The 18,843-nt window shown below is 37.7% G+C and overlaps 1 protein-coding gene and 1 long non-coding RNA gene across 2 annotated transcripts in view; one reads left to right on the top strand and one right to left on the bottom strand.

The window, feature by feature from the left end:
• Nucleotides 1–13,458, bottom strand: part of LOC120307477 — a 61,352-nt gene extending 47,894 nt beyond the window's left edge. The window contains exon 1 of the long non-coding RNA XR_005556558.1: nt 13,210–13,458. This is a non-coding gene — a long non-coding RNA (uncharacterized LOC120307477). The remainder of the gene's footprint in view (nt 1–13,209) is intronic.
• A 394-nt stretch (nt 13,459–13,852) lies between these two features.
• Nucleotides 13,853–18,843, top strand: part of ATP2B1 (ATPase plasma membrane Ca2+ transporting 1) — a 104,342-nt gene continuing 99,351 nt past the window's right edge. Inside the window, 1 exon segment of the mRNA XM_039342299.1 lies at nt 13,853–14,146. The gene's annotated coding sequence lies outside the window, so the exon portion shown is untranslated.

Raw genomic sequence — 18,843 nt, 5'->3', positions numbered from 1 at the left:
ACCGAGTGTCCAATCTCTGCCTTCTCTCTTTGCTAACCATTTTAATGCTGCAAATGACAACCTATTTCTTTGCAAAGGATTGGGTCAAGGAACAGGAAGGCAACCATTTGAGATTTTCAAAATACTTTCCCTCCCCATTGGCAGGGGTGCCACCTCCTTCCCTATTTGATTGATTAATTTATACCACTTACAATCTAGGAAAAGATAAGAGTTTTTTTAAAAAGATACTACAAATAATATTTGTTGAGTCCTTGAGTCAACGGCAAATGAATACAGCACATTCTGTAATTCCAACAGCCCTTTATTTGAAGTAGTTCTCTCTCGGTCACAGCTCTGAGGCTCGCAGGCCTCTCTGACTCCTTTAATAGCATTCCCAGGCAAAAAGGTAACATTAAGGCGCACTCCGCACCTCGCGCATGCGCGCGAAGCCGGCGCCACTCAGTCTGGTCCCGGGCAGCTTGCAACTGCCCGGGACCATTGCAACATCTTGAGCCTGCTTTTGCAGGCTCAGGACACAACACCATTACATATTTTACTGGTGATTGCTCTAAAATAGAACAGAACAAGATATGATACTAAGTGAAAGTTTGGTCTAAAGCTCCAGAACTTCATCTCACTCTGTTTTTCTGAGAATTGGAGAACTAAAATATTCTAAAATAAGATAGCAGTTTTCAGTTCTGTAATTAATTTTCTGGGGAGAAAATCAATTGGAAAATCCATTTTCTCTTTCTGACAATCTGCTCCCCCCCCCCTTTAAAAAAATTCTCTGGCACATTCCTGACTCCCTTCTCTCTGCTGTATTTCCCTATTACACCACAGTCTGGGTTTCTTTGCTATTGCTAGAAAATTTTGTGATTTTGAGACTACTCAGAAAACCCTTTTAAAGTTAAATGAAAGTCTGGGGGGAAAAACTATGGTCAGGTCAACATATAGAAGTAGGGATAAAAGTTGCCACTTCTGCTTTACAGACTAAATAACAAGTTTATTTATAATGATTCATCAAAGCTTCATAAACCACATGCATATGTAAATAGGCATGGGTGGAGGACAGAGTTAAGATTGTAAAATGTATGCACAAGTCTGCTTAAATATGTGTATTATTTTCTAAGAATGGACTTTCTGATAAGTGAGAATCTCAAAAATGCTTAAGAGTCTTTTAAAAAAACCTCATTTTAAATTTATTGTGACTGATTAATCAGAACAAAATCATTTGTATTGTTGTTAGAAAACTGTGCTTTTCAAAACCAAACACAACTTCACATTACGAAAGATAAAAATGGGAATGGAAGGAAGGAAGGAAGGAAGGAAGGAAGGAAGGAAGGAAGGATGGATGGATGGATTTGTATGGCCAGCAATCTTAAACAGCTCTGGGTGGCTCACAATAGCAATATAGAACAAATATAAATAAGTTACCAACTTTAGTCATATTGACATTCCTTGCTAATGTTGATAATACCAGTTTGTTTGGGAAAATGTTGGGGAATATGCTGCAAATTCAGCCAAAACCCACTTTTAGCTCATACACTTCTAACCCAAAGAGGCTTTTTCACGAGGTAACTGGACTTTCTTGTTTTTCTGATGTTTCACTTTTTATCCAAGAACTTTCTTCAGTTCTGATTGGATGGTGGGGAATGGAAGTATTTATACCCCTTGCACATAGCTATGATTTGCATTCTTTTAGCAAGTCGTTAGTACTACCTGGAGACTTTTCTGTGTCTTCAGGGTCACCCAAGTAGTGCAAATGTGTGTGTAGCCTTCTTGGAACTGTTGAAAGGACTGTATTGTAGATTGGAGATAGATGATGTTGTTTCCCCCCCCCCCTCTGTTGAGAGAGGGCTGTTCAATTTTGACATACTGTAGATGACCTCTTTGACCCCTCTTTCAAACCAGCAGTCCTCTCTGTCCAAAATGTGGACTTTGCTCTCTTCAAAAAAAGTGGCCTTTGTCTTTTAAATGCAGATGGACTGCTGAAACTTGTCCTGTTGGGTTTGCTCTCCTATGTTGTGCCATATGTTTATGAAGTTGCTGTTTTGTTTCCCCAATTTATGGATCTGCATATGGCTCACAGCATTGTACTGCATATACCACGTTGCTCAATTTGTGTCTGGATGTTTTATCCTTGGGGTGGACAAGCTTCTGCTTAGTGTATTCCTTGGGTTTGAATGTGCACATACGTTGTGATGGCTGAAGATTTTCCTGATCTTTTCTGATATTCCTGCTATGTAGGGAATGACTATGTTGCTTCATTTATTGTTTTCTTCATCTGTTATGGAGGAGCTCCTGCTGGGTCTTTTTTGAGATTTGATGATGAGATAGCCACAAGTTCTGAGAGCTTCCTTGATTTGTTTTAGTTCTTTTTCTTTTCTATCTTTGCTCGTAGGCAAGCCTTCACTTCTGTGGTATAGGATTCTGATAACTCCCATTTTGTGTTCCAGTGGGTGGTGTGAATCAAAATGTAAATATTGATCTGTGTGTGTGTGTTTCCTGTAAATTTCAATGTTAAGGCTTCTGTCTTCTTTAATGTGTACAGCACAGTCCAAGAAGGCTAGACTATTTTCCTTAACATCTTCACGTGTGAATTTGATGTATCTGTCCACAGAGTTGATATGTTTGGTGCATGCTACCAATTCCTGTGTTTTGATCTTGACCCAAGTATCGTCCACATACCTATACTAGAGAGTGGGTGGAATTCCTGTGAAGGAGTTTAGGGTTTTGGTTTCTACCTCTTCCATGTGAGATTGGCCACAATGGGGGACACAGGTGAGTCCGTAGCACAACTGTGTTTTTGTCTCTAGAAACCTTCACTGTATTTAAAACAGGTAGTGGTCAGGCAGAGGCTCCACACACATTTGCATTACTCAGGTGACCCTGAAGACACAGATAAGCCTCCAGGTAGCACTAATGACTAAAAGAATGCAAATGACCAGCTGTCTGCAAGGAATATAAATCTTTCCATTCCCCCAGTCACAACTGATGAGAAACGAAATGTCAGAAAAACAAGGAAGTCCAGTTGTCTCATGAAAAAGCATCTTTGGGATAACTATGACCTGGATGATTGAGAATCTCCATAGATATACACTTCTATGCAAGCTAGCATCTCTATCTAAAGATAGCTTTGGAAGCCAACATGTTGTCTGCATCTCACCACCTAGGAAGTATATGCAATGGACTGACATAATTATAATGCAGTATCCAAACTATCCTGAATGAAGGTCACATATCATTTCACAGAAAAATATACTCTTGGGAGATATTGACATACACTGGTTAACAACTTGTTCGCTTTGTGACTGAAAGAATATTTTGACGATTCTAATGGGCAAAAAATACTTGAAGCATTTTTTTAAATATGATTGGGGAATAGACAAAACAGTAGCATTTGACCAAGGAGTTACTAGGTACTAGTAACTAGGAGTTACTGGTGTCAATATTAAGATTAAATGAACTAAGCCTCAAAAACTACATGTTCTTTCTTTCTTAGATTTAAACTGGAAATGTGGCGGTTTTTAACAGGGTTCCTTTCCTCTTCTTTCTCCAATGTGATTACACTTTTTTTCATTAACTATTAACTATTAACCCTGTGGAATAGATGCTGTCATTTTATATTGAGGAAAGGATATAAATCCTCCCCGTTAAATCTCCCAAAATCTTATGTCATAGGCTTGGAAGACTCCTCGAGATTACCTGATTAAACTGGTTTCCTAACGTGGTATCTCTTTGCATGAAAGGACATCTTCCATAATTCCCAACAAGGATGGTTTTCCTGTTGACTATAGACTAATTCTTATAGAATGGCATTTTAATTTCCATTGAAGGGAAAAGCTTCTAATTTCTAGTGAACAGAAAACCTCCCAAGGCAATTTGTTCTACTGATCTGATGAAAACAGCTCTTTATGCTAAGAGGGCTTTCCACCTAATGCTCACTTCAATGATTGTAGTTCTGCCTTCTGGTTCAAAAAATAAAAGTCTTATGCTGTTTTCCAAATATTGTTTAAGAATTATAAATCTCCTTCAATCTAAAAACACCTAGTTATTTCCAATCTTCATAGATTGGAATTTGGCCACAAGTATAACTATCCCATTTCAAATACTGCAAGTCTTTCAATACTTAGAAGTGGATGCAGTTCTAAATGCAATGTATAAATTAGGTAATATGGACCAGAACCATTTGTTTTGATTCTATCTGTGCTTTAGTTTATTGCTTTAGCTTATATTTTATAAGTATTCTATTGCTTTAGCTTACATTTACTGTAAAAACAATGGCACGGTACGATTAGGTTGCCCTCTCATCCATATGCCATACTTATAGCTATTCATTTTTTGAACTTAAATGGTGGAATTTTACATCTGTTGAATTTCATCCTGCTGGTTTAGACCCAGTATTCCATTCTGCTAAGATAATTTTGATCTTTATTCTATATTTCTTTGCTATCTGTTGGAAATAATGCAACAACATAGTGATCCACCTCCAGCATATCAGATTTGGGTTTAACTGCCTAAAACAAGTGATCTATGCCTGAAGAACAGAGATTTCTGGGTCCAGACTCATATAACACTGGCTTAGACATCAGTAGCATCTGCTAATGTCACATTCACTGACACAAGATAAATGAACAATGTAGTTATTTTTATTTCTTACCAGACTTTTGCAGATTACGCATAGATAGGTGGTACACACATAGCTAAACAAAGAAATAAGGCTGCCATATTAGGAAAAATGCACTACAGATATTGATGGTATGTTCATGCACAGATGTTGCCTTGATTTCATAAATATATAGTGTTATTCCTTGATTAGATCTTATTTCAAGTTTCAAGTTTCAGTGAATCCTGTTTCTATAAACTTTTTCTAATTTAAAATGATTCTTCCACATCTCAGGAAAAGACAAATGTGTAAGGTTTGAAATCCCAGATTTGAAATCCCTCCATATTAATTTTTACCCAGGAATTCATCACAAATTCCCAACTAATTCAACTAACAATTCGACATTGCCATTCAAATGTATCCTGTCTGAAACAGTTTTAACATACTGTTTAGCATTTATGTCATTTGAAGAGAGATGTAGAAAAAAAATGCAATTAGCTACATAGTGAGAGATTGTTATGGACAAGAAAATTGGTGGACTATATATCCTCAGAATATTGAGGGATTTAAAATAATAAATTACTGAATTTATTTCCATTTATGTAAATTTAAATTGTATTTGTGCTGGATAGACTTAATCTTGACAGGTATACTAAACATAATGTTTCTGAGAAAGGGAATGAGAATGTTTTATTATTCCATGGCATTAGTTTGAGATAGTAATTCATAAGATCATAGAAAATATATTGAGCAACACACATAAAAGTAATGATCCCATTAGTTTGAAAGCACATTTTGCATTATCTCTCTATTATACTTCTCATAAAAGCATTGATTTGTTTGGGAACATAATATAAAGAGTGCAGATTTTATAGGTAATTATTATTGAGGTGGGAAAAATCAAACTTATTGAAATAAAAAAAATATAATTGTTTCCTAGCATTTTCCCTTTTGTGTGTGTATGCACATGCATGTGTACATTTGTAACCTTAATAACAGAATATATGGAGATTAATTTTGGCATGGGAGCCAGTGTGTACAATATATCTCTTAACAACTCTATAAAATTACCAAAGTTTCTATCTTACATATACAGATCACTTAGCTCAATAACTTTCCTATGTTATGGATGAAAATATTATAGAACAGAAAAATATCTATTAACAAATATGTCTACACATTGTTTCAAGATTTTTTTTCCCCTTAGCTGCATTAAGTTGGGCAATTACCAAGCAATTGGGATCAAGTATGAAACAATTCTGCTGTATGACTGCCTATACTCTTTCTTTTTTCCTGGCAATTTTCTGCATTTACAACAGCTGCCTGATATGTATAATTTCAATAATGAAGTTCACAAAAATGAAATCCTGCTGAGAGAACTCTGCCAATCAGTAATGAGCTCTGCAGCTATCTGTGAAAATGCCACTTGTCAAATATGGTAAATGTAGCTAATATCAACTGCTCACTGCACCACTTCAGACAACTCTATTCTATTGAATTCCAGTCTAGTTTTATTCACAGGTTTATTTGATGACTTCTAAAACTAGCGTGTCTCTGCTAAGTTCATCTGACATTCAACCATGAACATATTACACTATTCTAAATCAACAGCAGATTTCTTTTTCAGGTCACATAAAGATTCTTCAATTCACTTTTTTCTGACTTCAAGCCCATTATCTGACTTCAAGATCTACTGGTATATGGATAAACCAATGCAAAAAAATCCTGGGGATAGAAACACTAGCATTCCATGACCACAGGTCCTTTGAAAAATTCTTTCTCTTATGCTGTTTGAAATAAAGACTATTTTAAAAATGCATTGCCATGTGTATATATGACACAAAATCTAAGAAAAATAAAGCATATCTATAAATAATACTGCTTAGAAAATATACTTTTGTTCTAAAACAGTTAACTGAAATCATAGTTTTCATGCTTTACTTTTATTTAAGGATCTTTCGTGAGATGTAATGTAATGTTTTGTTTTCTAACTATTAAGACTTTCTAACGTCTTCAATTCTGTTTAGTGTTAATTTCCATTCCCATGCCCTGTGCCTTAATATTGCCTATGCCTAGAATCAGGCTATTAGTTGTGTCCAATATGGGAGCTAAATCTAAATAATAGAATCACTAAGGTAATAATGAAAATAGCAGTCCTGTGATAACATACCATAGATTAGTGGAACGTGCTCTACATGGCACTGTCCACTTCAGCTTGTGCAAAATGCAGCTGCACAGGTAATAAATGGTGCTGGCTACACAGCACACTAACACCACTACTCTAAAAGCTGCACTGGTTCAATTACAGTCAGGTACAATTCAAAGTGCTGGTTGCCAGCTTTAAAACTTTACATGGCCTGGGACTGGATTACCTAAAGGACCATCTTTTTCCAAGAGTTCTACCTATCCAATTTGATCCAATAAACTGGGCATGCTGCAGATCCCATCAGCCAGAGTGTCAACTGGCAGGAACTAGAAAATGAGAATATTATGGACTATTCTCCCTTCAGAGATTAGAATGGCTCCAAACCTGTTGGCTTTTTGCAAAGTTTTAAAAACTTGGCTATGTACCCAGGGTGAGGCTCGGAATGTGCAAAGGGCCCCGTTACTTAATTTTATTATTGATTAATCATCATGGCACTGTTTGAATAATAGAATAACAGAGTTGGGAGGACCATGAAGGTCTTCTACTCCTGCTCAAGCAGAAGAATCTATACCATTCCAGACAAATGGTTGCCAATCTCCTCTTTAAAATGTCCAGTGATGGAGCACCCACAACCTCTGAAGGCAAGCCTGATTAATTGTTCTCACTGAGAGGAAATTTCTCCTTAATTTTAGGTTGGCTCTCTCTGTGTTAAGCTTCCATCTGCTACTTCTTGTTTCGCCCACAGGTGCTTTGGAAATGAGGTTGACGCCCTCCTCTCTGACAGCCCCTCAAATATTAGAAGACTGTTGTAATATCACCCTTAGTCCTTCTCTTCATTAGATATTTCCAGTTCCCACAACATTCATCATATGTTTTAGCCCCCAGACTGCTAAATCATCTTCTTTGAGCTCTTTCTAGAGTCTCAACACTTTTTTTATATCATGTGACCATCTCTCTGTTGATGCAGCCTAGGCCTGCATTGGCTTTTCTGGCAGCTGCAGCATACTGCTATCTCATACTTACGTGATTGTCTACTAGGACTCCTAGATTTGTCATAGTTATTGCTGTTGAGCTAGGTACCACGTCTTCTACATCTGTGCATTTGATTTTTCTTCTCTCTGAGATAACTATAACTTGATTATAAATTTCCCAGGTTAAATGTTGAAGGAAAAGTCTTTAAATGGTGTAGATATAAAGCACTATTCCTGTATTAATCATTAAAATATTTATATTATTTTAAAAAATCCTTAGCAAATCAGCCAACTATTTAAAATGTTAATTAAAAAAATATAAATGATTTCCACCTTGTTTGTGTGTCTCAAATTATTCATAGACTACATTAACTATAGAGAAACATAAAAGTTTTTTTTCTTTTTCCTATTTATAATGCCCTATTATTATAAACATGTGAGTTTGAGAATGATTATGAATATCATGTATGGAAGAGCAGTGTCAGGCTTTTAGATTATATTGGTTTGCTACTGTATGTAACCTAAAATGACCCTACAGAACCTGCATGAATGATATAGAACACCACACAAATAAAATCTGCATCGATTCTACAGGTCAACATTCTTTCTTGCATATAAATGTGATCTACCTTCTTTACCCTTTTTATGTTAAGAGAAATCAAATTTGTCTATTTCAACTGGAGCAGTAAAAATGCAACATAAAAATGTATTATTTCTAAAAAATCTAGATAATTTGATCCAGTAGGTTAAGAATGCATTTCATTCACTTTTAATACTGAAAGGTTCCGTTTAGAACAATAATTGATTGGAATTCTGCAGCCTTCAGACAACTGTGTTCACAAAGGCAGTTTTCAAAAGTCTGGAGAAATCTGCCTGAGTCACAATTATCAGTGTACATGGGAATACTGGGCTGCAGATAGAATGACAGAGAATTCTATATAATCTGTGATGTACTTTTATTTTTTCTTACCAGGGAGACATGAAAGAGAATTACATAAATAAGTCTGCAGGATGTCCTGTTTCATTATTTTGATTTTTAAATTAACCTAAATATATCTCTCATAAGGTAAAACCTAGCTGTATTGAGAAAGGAAATAAATACTGTAGTGGTTCTTTTGAAAGGACTTTTCAAAAGTAGCAAACTTGGGTCAAAAAAGAATAATAATCTGATGGAATGAAAAAAGGAAGAACAACAATTGTAATAGCTGTGGAAAAATTTCTTTATACCTAGTTATACTTTGTTCTATACCAGTGGTTCTCAACCTTTCTAATGCCGCGACCCCATAATACAGTTCCCCATGTTGTGGTGACCCCCAACCACTTATACATCACCGGGTGCCAGGGGCATGGCCAAAGAAAAGGGGAAAAAATGGCGGACAGCCTTGTTTGGTGACCCCCGTGAAATGGTCGTTCGACCCCAAATGGGGTCCCGACCCACAGGTTGAGAACCACTGTTCTATACTATACCTTATGTGTCTACTTCCCATGCATGCAGTTATTATAACCTCAGCTCTCATAGTTGCTTGCCTTATGCAGAAGTCTACATTTGTTTGTACAGACATATTAGAACTAACAAGTTAAAATTAATTCCATAGTCCATTGTATTAATATAGTGACATAATTAATGACATGTATACTATCAGTACATGTAAGTAAATATTCAAAACTTTTTTTTTAACTTCCCCAATAATTAGAAGACTCCAGGAAGGGTAGTGTGTGGAGCATGAGGAATGAAATCTGAGAATGGAAATTACATGTTCTATATATCATTGGGTGTATTAATAATAATAATTAATTTTGGGCCTAGGTTCTTTGGAATTTCTGTAAATGATAATTTGTTGTCCTCTAATATGATCTATTTCAATTTCAGGCAATAAACATGAAACGTACATATAAAAATAGTTCATAAATTTATCGTGCATTTTTTTATTTTAAAAAATCAAAATTAGAACGATCAATGGACTTATAATTTATTTATTTATATCAATTTATATAGCCATCCATATAATAGTGACTCTTGGCAGTAAAGCAAAATAATCTCATCATAAATATTGATTCAATATTGCAATAACACAACATTGATTTAAGGCAATCAACTCAAGTACATAATCACAGTAATGCCAAAGGAAACCACATGATGAGCCAACCCAAATCACAGGTCCCGTATCTGGGAAAGCATCTGGGTCTTCAAGAATTACAAAATGCCAGAAAATCTCAGTAATGTGTTCCAAAAAGAATGTGACAATGTCCACGCTTCCTGGATCCTGCCAGTTAGCATTGCTTAATAGATGGGAACTAAAGCTAGCTTTCTCTGCTGGATCTAGTAAGCTGGACAAAAAAATGAGTCAGGCAATACTGCAAATAACTTGGTCCTGTGATGTGTTCCTACAAACTACTGCACAAAATTTAGCTACTCTTATAAATGTATTAGCATCTGGGCTGGATAAGTAAAAAGTAAATGATAGATTTAGGTCTGAGTCACCTAAATAAAAGATGATCAGAAATTAGACACTAGTGATTATCTTTATAAAGATCATATCTTAAGAGCACATGGTCTACTGATTCTGCTACAAGGCTTGTTTTCATTTTTTTCCCATATTGCTCTGGAAAGGAAACAAGTGCACCCTTCTATTTGTAAAACATTTTTAATAATTAATATATCTACTTGGCTTGAGCAAACCATTTATTCTATTCAAACTATAATCTTAAAATAATATTTAATATGCATTTGGGGAAATTGTGCATTTAGATTTTTAAATACCAGACAATTTATTTATTCATTACACTGGAAACAAATTTTCTGAAATGTTTTGTTTCCTGAAAAACCGTTAGTGATTATGATAGACCCTTTCAAACTAAACACAAATATTTCAGAATGACTGTATCATGTAGGAATCTTTAGAAATGTGAAATTAACTTTTAATGGCTATAATGTATTTAATTGCATGTTAGCAACTGCATGCATGGGTTCAATATGCCTAAAATGTTTTGCTGCTGATTTTTATTTGTATTCAATGTCCGATGCATTTTGCTGCAGTATCTAACAATCAGCCAGCATTAATGAATTTCAGTTGCTCTAATACTGTTTTTCAATTGTGGCAATGTCCTTGTGAAAACTTTCATGTTTGTCTCTGGCTGCATCTAGATTTCCGAGAAAGGAGTCCAAGTGGGAATGCAGAAAATGAATCTTTGGTGACATGCTTCACTTCATGGTCTTGTATGCTTTGTCAACCAGCTGAATGTAGTTTGGTGCCAAGAAAATTCAAAACAACCTTGAATGATTTTCAAGTGATTTTCTTTGTCTCTATTAACAGATCTTCAAATCACTTGTCATGAATCTGATCTGATTTTGTTGCTCTGACAACAAAAATGCCTTCAATATCTTTTAGTAACTCTTAATCAGGTATTATTGGAAACATCTATCTTAAATAATGAAAACCTTCACCATCGCTTTCACAAAAAAAAATCATCAGTCTGAGCTTTATGGAAGTGGAGGCAAAATATCTTTGTTGGATTAAGAAGTTCATGTGCCACATTTTTCTGTCCTGGAACCAAATTATTTTGGATTGACCCTTTCTTTTTAATGTAATGAAACTCTTTTTGCACAGCTGTCCAACTCACATTGTAATAACAGTATCTGGAGTTGCAATGCAAGCAGCAGAGACACTGCTTTCCTATCTCCACAGATAATCCAGTTATACTTGGTGTTCTGGGTGTGCTTCAATAGTTCCATTTTTTTGTATGTTTCTTTCATATGTGCAGCATAGCCAACAGGTACTGTTGCTATTGTGTACAATTTTTTTTAATAAAATGGTACGATAGGTTAAATTAGAGGTTATTGTCATGATTAGCAATCAAACATCTTTAAGATAAACCCAAAAGTGTTCAATATTATTATAAATTACATGCCACACTGTTTCTAGAGATTTTGAGTGGTTTACAGTGTTAATATAAGATTAGAATAGTATTCATTGATTTTATTTTTAATGAACCATTGCAAAGCAATACCATTACCAGGAAGATACCTTAAATAGGTAATTATTGATAGATGCCTATTAAATATCTAGTGAATTTGTTATTTGGGGCAGTTTAGACTCTCCTATGCTATCTGCAAGATAGAAAAAAAAACAATTAATCATTGCTTTTCCTTGTTTAGGAAAACCTATGTTCTCTCAGCTTTCACTTTTACCCAGCACCATAGTCTTTTCATTCTACCTCTTTAATTAGAAAATGTATTTAAAAATAATGTACTTTTATTTTAGATTAATGACCTGGTATCTCTTAAATCTGATAGACTTCATCGTCTGACTTTCAACTGTGGAACTCATAACCTAAATTTAATACTAATAGTTGAAATCCAACGTACATTGTTGTTGTGAAAAAAACAGGAGGAAGGAATATCAGGTATGTTTTCTATGAGTTATTTATAAAAGTAATAAAGATGGGATATAAATAAATATCAGCAGCCCTAAGGAGCTAAATCAGCAGCCCTAATCTTAAATCAGTAGCCTTAAATCAGGTCTTTAAATCAGCAGCCCTGGGGAGGTATTAACAGAAGATGTGCCAAGAGATGTAATTTTAAATAATCTTAGCACTCATTTCATATTATATCTAAATAAAGGCTCCATAGTCCTTTATGAATGTAGTTTGGTGCCAAGAAAATTCCAATTCTATCTACTATGGCTTCTGACCGATAGAAAATGTCTACAAAAATGGCTTTCAGTAGTATTTACATAATGCCTAGCCAAGTATAGTTGTGGGAATACATGCCTAAAAAAAAACCGGAAAGCTTAAAGAATAGGAACTTTAATAGGGCTTTTTCTTCTTGCTGCAACTGTCATGTGGAAGCAGTCCACACAAGTGACTAGCCAACATGGAACCAACCAAAGTTTGTATTCGCGGACCAAACTGCTTTTCAAATGATTGCACTGGTTTAGAACCGAGGTCCTACTTTCCAATCATGCTGCTGGGAAATAAAACTGACTGAAATATTAGGCACCGCGCTGATTTCTTAATGGCAGCCTTGCTGTTTTCTTACGCCTCTCACCCATTCGTTCTCTTTTTCTCTCTCGCACATAAACACTATGGCAAACCTCCTCCGATGTAAGTACTTGGGCAAGAGGAGAGGAAGTGACTAAACATGAAACAGCAAACGTCGTCATCTGGGTTCTGACAGGGATGACATAATAAGCAACCCCGAACATGAAATCCGTCCTCCTCCTCCATCACCCCCATCAAGAGCCTGTGAACGCAAACGGTCCGCAGCTTTCCCTCCTACTTTCCGAGTGTAAATACCGGACCGCTGGGTGGCTCGAGACAACGTCGTTTCATCTCAGCCCAACCTCCTCTCGTATCTACTGCCCGTCGTTCAAATGCGTTGAAATCTGCGTCTTTTGCGCTGTCAGTGCTACCGGAGCAGTCGCTCCTACTCGCTTCGGCACTCTTTGCACCAGAGCTTAAGCACACAGTCCACTAGCCACTACCTCAGCCCCTTTTCACGCGCTTACCATCCATTGTCCCCCGCCCCGTCGTTTTTTGCAGACTGAAAGCAACAGCATGACTGCCCGCGCGGGCGCCAAGCACCCCTGCGGGTACCTTTTCGGAGGAAGATTAATGCTGGAAAAGAGGCGGGACGAAGGAGCGCAGAGGAAGGGCAGAAGAGCTACCCACCACCCCGCTTCTCCTCCGCCCCCACCCCAAGGGAAACGCTCGTGGCAAAGTCAACGACCCGGAGCCCGCCGGGCCTCATCAAACGCCACGGCCCGACCCACACACGTCATGGAAACAAGCACGTCAACCAATCCTACCCTATAGGAAGGCGACAGGAAGGCGGGGAAAAAAAAAGACACTCACCGCCCTTTCGGGCACATTTCCCAGTCCCCGCCCCATCTCTTATGCCCCCCCTTTTCTCCCCCATACCCATGAAGGAACCGTGTCTTCGAACCCCCTCCTCTTCCTCTAAATTGAGCGAGACCCTGTCACGTGACGGGGACCGGGCCGGTTCGGAGCCTGGCAGCTCCTGGCGTGCTCGAGGCGGGGGAAGTCGGCCCGGCACGGCGCGAGCGAGCAAGCAAGTAAGTGGCCAGCTTTTTGGTGGAGGGTGAGGGGTGGATGGGAGAACGGCGCTGTCTCTTTGCGGGGCTTGGGGCGAGACCCGACTTAGCCGCCGGCTCCTTCCTTGGGAGAGTGGCCTGGAGAGGAAGGCGGGCACAGCTGCTCTGCTTGCACGCGTGCTTGCCTACCGCCGACTAACGAGGGCGAGGTGCTGCCAGGGTGTTAGTGCCGAGGGCGGGGCGAGCTCCCTCCTCCGCTGCTGCTGTTGCTGCCGCCGCCGCCGCCTCGGCCGCTTGCCGCCTCCTTTCCTGGTCGCGGGCTGGCTCGGTGGTGGTGGTGGCGGCGGCAGCTTGCGCGTTCAGGGCTGGATTGGGGGATCTTGCGTGGTAGGTGAGCAGCAGGCTTTGGTGCCGATGGCGGCAGCCGCGGGTCTTATCGCGTGTGAACCTGGGCGGCGATGAATGAGCCTAGGTAAGAAGGGGAGACCATGTCCGAAATTGGGGACCTCCAACTGGAGGGGCAGGTGTCGGGGTTCCGCTGAACGGCATGGGCCGATAGGCGAGAGAATTGGCGAGCCGGAAGGAAGTGGGGTGATGAGACCTGGCCGGCGCGGTGGGCCCATTTGCGCCCATTTGCACCCTCCTCTGCCTTCCCCTCGGTGGGCGATGGAGAGACCACGCCGGCCGCCTCGGAGCGAAGTGCCGTGTGACCTTGAGGGCACCCCGAGCAAGGCTGGTGGCCAGTTACGGCTGCCCGGCCTCGAATCTCCGCGCCACCTGGTTAGACTAGGAGTGAACTGCTGCTCTCCCCCCTTGAGATAATAGATCCGAGGGCGCGCAGCTCGCTTCGCCGCCGCGTTGCGCTCTTGGAATGACACCCTCCCCCCGGACCTTTCAGCCCGGCGTCCGCACCGTCCGGTTAACAAGCCGATGCCTTGCGGTCTCCGATAGCTTCGGTCTGTATGATCCCTTTTGGTGGGGAGTCAGCTGTTCAGCCTTGTCTGGCAGGGGATCGTTGTGGTAGTTCTGAACTTGAGCCTGGTTTTCTCTGCTTTTCTACCTGTAAGATCGTTGACTTTTGATAGTGAAGTATATTGCTGAAAATGAAACGATTGATTGTATTCCTGTTTTTCCAGCGGACACTCCGACCATCAATGTTATTTATAAATGGTAAAGGAGATTTTATTTTTTTAAAAAAATTGGACCATGAAAGAAACATTTTGGAAGCATCCCTGAATTGTAGCTTGACGCCGGTGAAGCTGGTGAAAACAGCCTTGGGTGTTGTAGATTTTTTTCTGGTTTTTATGGCATGCTTGTAAGACCCTTGCTTGCAACCAGCACTGAGCTTATGAATTCACCCTCACTTGGGGGGAGTGGAAAGGGGAAGCTATAATCCAAGTAGTAAAGGCACTTGGAAGATTGGTGGCTAAGACTACTACCTCATGTATTCATCAGCTGATATGTACTTTTAAGTCATTAATATAAAAAAACCAAATAGAGGAGAAACTTGAGATACTGAAGAGCATCCAATGTGAAAACTAATTGATAAAAAGTTGGCTTATGTAATATATTGCTGCTATGTATTGTAACCACATCTGTTGTAGAAAAAGACCCAGTTCAATAAAGTAGAGTAGGATGTTGAAATAAATGCCTATTCTTTTGGCCTATGTATTTAGGTGCAATTCTAATACTGTGATAGCCAGTTTTGTTTTGCTGGTCTCCCTGCCCCCCCCCCCAGTAAATAGTGAAGCTGCTATGTTTGTTCTATAAATTTAAATATATGAAAAGCATGAAGTGTTTGCTAATATGCAGACTAGTAAATTTTGCTGATTTCAATACAAATAGATACTGTAAAACATTCAAAGTTGAGATATTCATGTAAAAAAGTGCCACATAACAAGAACTGGGAAATCCTTGCTTGAAATTTCACCTTTTCCATGAGCCTATTTCATAGCCTTAGGAAATCGAGTGGTAACCTCAGCTTGCTCTCATCACCTTCAGCCTTGAATATAGGAAAAATAATTACCAGTATATGCAAACATTTTTCCTGTGAGATAAATATAAATATAGCTGTCAATAGAACATGAAAAAATATGTATATGTTAAAGGATAGAGTTTGATGTCAAACAGCCAAAATGAGGTTCTTGATAGTGAGTTTCCAGATCCAGTATATTATTTGTATATTTGAACATGCAAACCATACAAAGGAATGTGTCTTTGAGTTCTATAATCAAAATAATAATTGTGTCTTCCTGCTTTATAAGAGCAATTGTTTTTAAAAAGATTAAAAATAGTTTATCAAATCAATGATTGTCGCAGAGACAAGAGAAAAAAATAACATTCCCTATATTGTTAGTAAATGAAAGGTGAATAAATGCGTCTTAATTAGGAATTCATCTGAAAATTGCTGTCTTAATGCATTGGCAAAATGTTTTAAAGGAATAATATTGTAAGATTGGGAACCTATTTTAAAGTCATTCTTTTCATGATTATATAGGAGAGATACTCATAACTTCTAAAAGAAGGGTGGATGGAGAATAGTACTGTGAAACAGATGAAAGGGATCTCAGCTGGTATAAAGGAGATTGAAATATTTTGTGAAACCTGATGATATTCTCTGATTAGCAAGGAACAATATTGAAATATCAATACTTAAAATCCATTTTGCAGATATGGCCTTGTTTATATACCTCCATCCATAAGGCTGATTCCTATTTTTACTTATTAAAAGTTATCTCTAGATAATGCTATATATAAAAATGTGCTAAGCGCATATTTTCTGGGTTGTCTTCTTGCTTTCAGTGCTGATACAGAGTAATTATATATTTATGTATGCTTTGTCTGCTAGGACCCATAATTCATAAAGGTAACTATAGGATTTGTATGTTATACATTTAGGATATAAAACTTTCAGGTGTTTACATGCCATGTTACAATTTTCTCGAAAAACTAAGTTTGGATCCTAAGTTTCTGTGTTGTCTGTAGGTGGTAAAATAGTCAAATTGGGAAAGTATCGTTTTAACTAGTTGCAAATGCATTTACAGGTTCAAGTCAAAAGCTGGATTAAGTTTTTTAAATCTTCAAATAATTTTGATCAAGAATATTTGAAGGAATGCCTACAGATGTATGAAACCACTAGTTTGAATGATTGCTTGTTGGTCTGCTATTAAAGGTTAAAAAGATTCATGAGGACCTGATGTAGAATCATTTTAATGGAAGACCCTATCTTATGTAACTCTACTCCAAAATATTTTATCTGGGACTTAAGAAGTTGTGTGCACTATTATGTCTATCATGTCTACATATATTAAATCTGGACTGTTTAACTGATTTACTTTTTTAAATATATATATATGCATGAACTGTTATATTTCTGTAGAGTTCCATGTTTTATGTTTAAACTTATTGAAGAAATTTAAAAAAATGAAAAGTGGCTAATAGTACATTAAATAACCAAAATATGAGGTTAGAATAGCTAGAATCATTGGATAGTAAATTCACAAATGATTCCTGCAGTTTGATTTACACATTTTTGTGTTTGAGCATGACCATTCATTTTGAACTATTGAGTTGTACTGTATTGATACAAAAAAGAACAGTTTAAAATTAACTGAAATTTATTTAAATTTTTATTTTTGTAAATCATGCATATCTATTGTCTGACATGTATATTTCCCTTTACAAGTTTTCACTTGATAAATTTTTGGTGTAATAGTGGAACTTGATATAGGCAATATTTCATTTGAAGATTGCATAAAGGACTGTACCTAGAGACTTCCATACCTTAGAAACAAAATCAGGGTGATGGAAACTGCAAAATGAATCTTGAAATTGTATATTAATTAAAGTATATGTCATAGGCCTATTTTCATATGTTCAGATATGGGGAGTATATTTTCATTTTATTTTTCGTTATTTTCAATTTTTTACTTTAAATAAAATTTATCTGTTGCTTTGCTATGTGAATATGAAATTACTTATTCTGTAGTGTGTTATGTAGGTTGTAGGCCAGATCCTTTCCAAAATATTTAGGTTTCTTTGGTGAACTGTTACATATTTTGTGCATTAGAATTAATCAAATTATGTAGTTGATGGTGTTAAAAAATACTGTGGTAACAATTGTCTTAGTTCTTAATTTGTCTTGTGGTAATTTTGGGATTTTGAGAGCAAATAGTGGGAACAATGCTTCTAGAAGGAAGCTTTTTTCACAAAGTAATTGTCTTAGGGGTTTGGTTGGCCACAAAACAAAAACTAAAACTGAATGGGTTGGTGGGAAATCAAAGGAAGTATCCTTGGGAATTTTGGTGTCCACAGGATCCCTTGTTTTTGTTCAGTTACAAAAACATTTATTGTACAGTTGTGCACAAAAAGAGGAAATAATTGTGTGAGATCCAGAGTAAGATACCACATTCTGGAGATTCTGCTGAAGTGTTTTTCATCAGGAACTGAAACCCAGAATTTTTTGTTGTTGTTCCTTGTTTTGTAAGTACTTCAGGAGGCCTGGGTGAAGAGGGTAAAAAGGAAAAAAAATGGATCCAGGAAATTACAGACCTATCAGCCTGACCTCAATACCTGGGAAGATCCTGGAAAAGATAATCAAACAACGAATCAACGAACACCTAGAGGCAAACAAAGTCATTACTAAAAGCCAACATGGGTTTGTCAAAAATAGATCATGCCAGACAAATCTTATTGCATTCTTTGACCAAGTGACAAAATTAGTGGATCAGAGGAATGCTGTGGACATAATTTACTTGGACTTCAGTAAGGCATTTGATAAAGTAGATCACAACCTACTACTTGACAAGATAGAAAAATGTGGGGTAGACAGAACCACCACCAGATGGATCCGTAGCTGGCTGACCGGCCGTACTCAGCGAGTGGTCCTCAATGGAACTGCATCTATATGGAGGGAAGTGTGTAGTGGGGTGCCCCAGGGCTCTGTTCTGGGCCCAGTACTCTTCAACATCTTCATCAACGATTTGGATGAAGGGATAGATGGGGAACTCATCAAATTTGCAGATGACACCAAGCTGGCAGGAATAGCCAACACTCCAGAAGACAGGCTTCAGATACAGAAGGATCTGG

Source organism: Crotalus tigris, unplaced genomic scaffold (genome assembly GCF_016545835.1).
Source record: "Crotalus tigris isolate CLP2741 ecotype Arizona unplaced genomic scaffold, ASM1654583v1 scf7180000017785.2122318, whole genome shotgun sequence".
NCBI lineage: Eukaryota > Metazoa > Chordata > Lepidosauria > Squamata > Viperidae > Crotalus > Crotalus tigris.
Note: the sequence above shows the minus strand (reverse complement) of the source record. Positions and strands in the feature narration are given on the sequence as shown.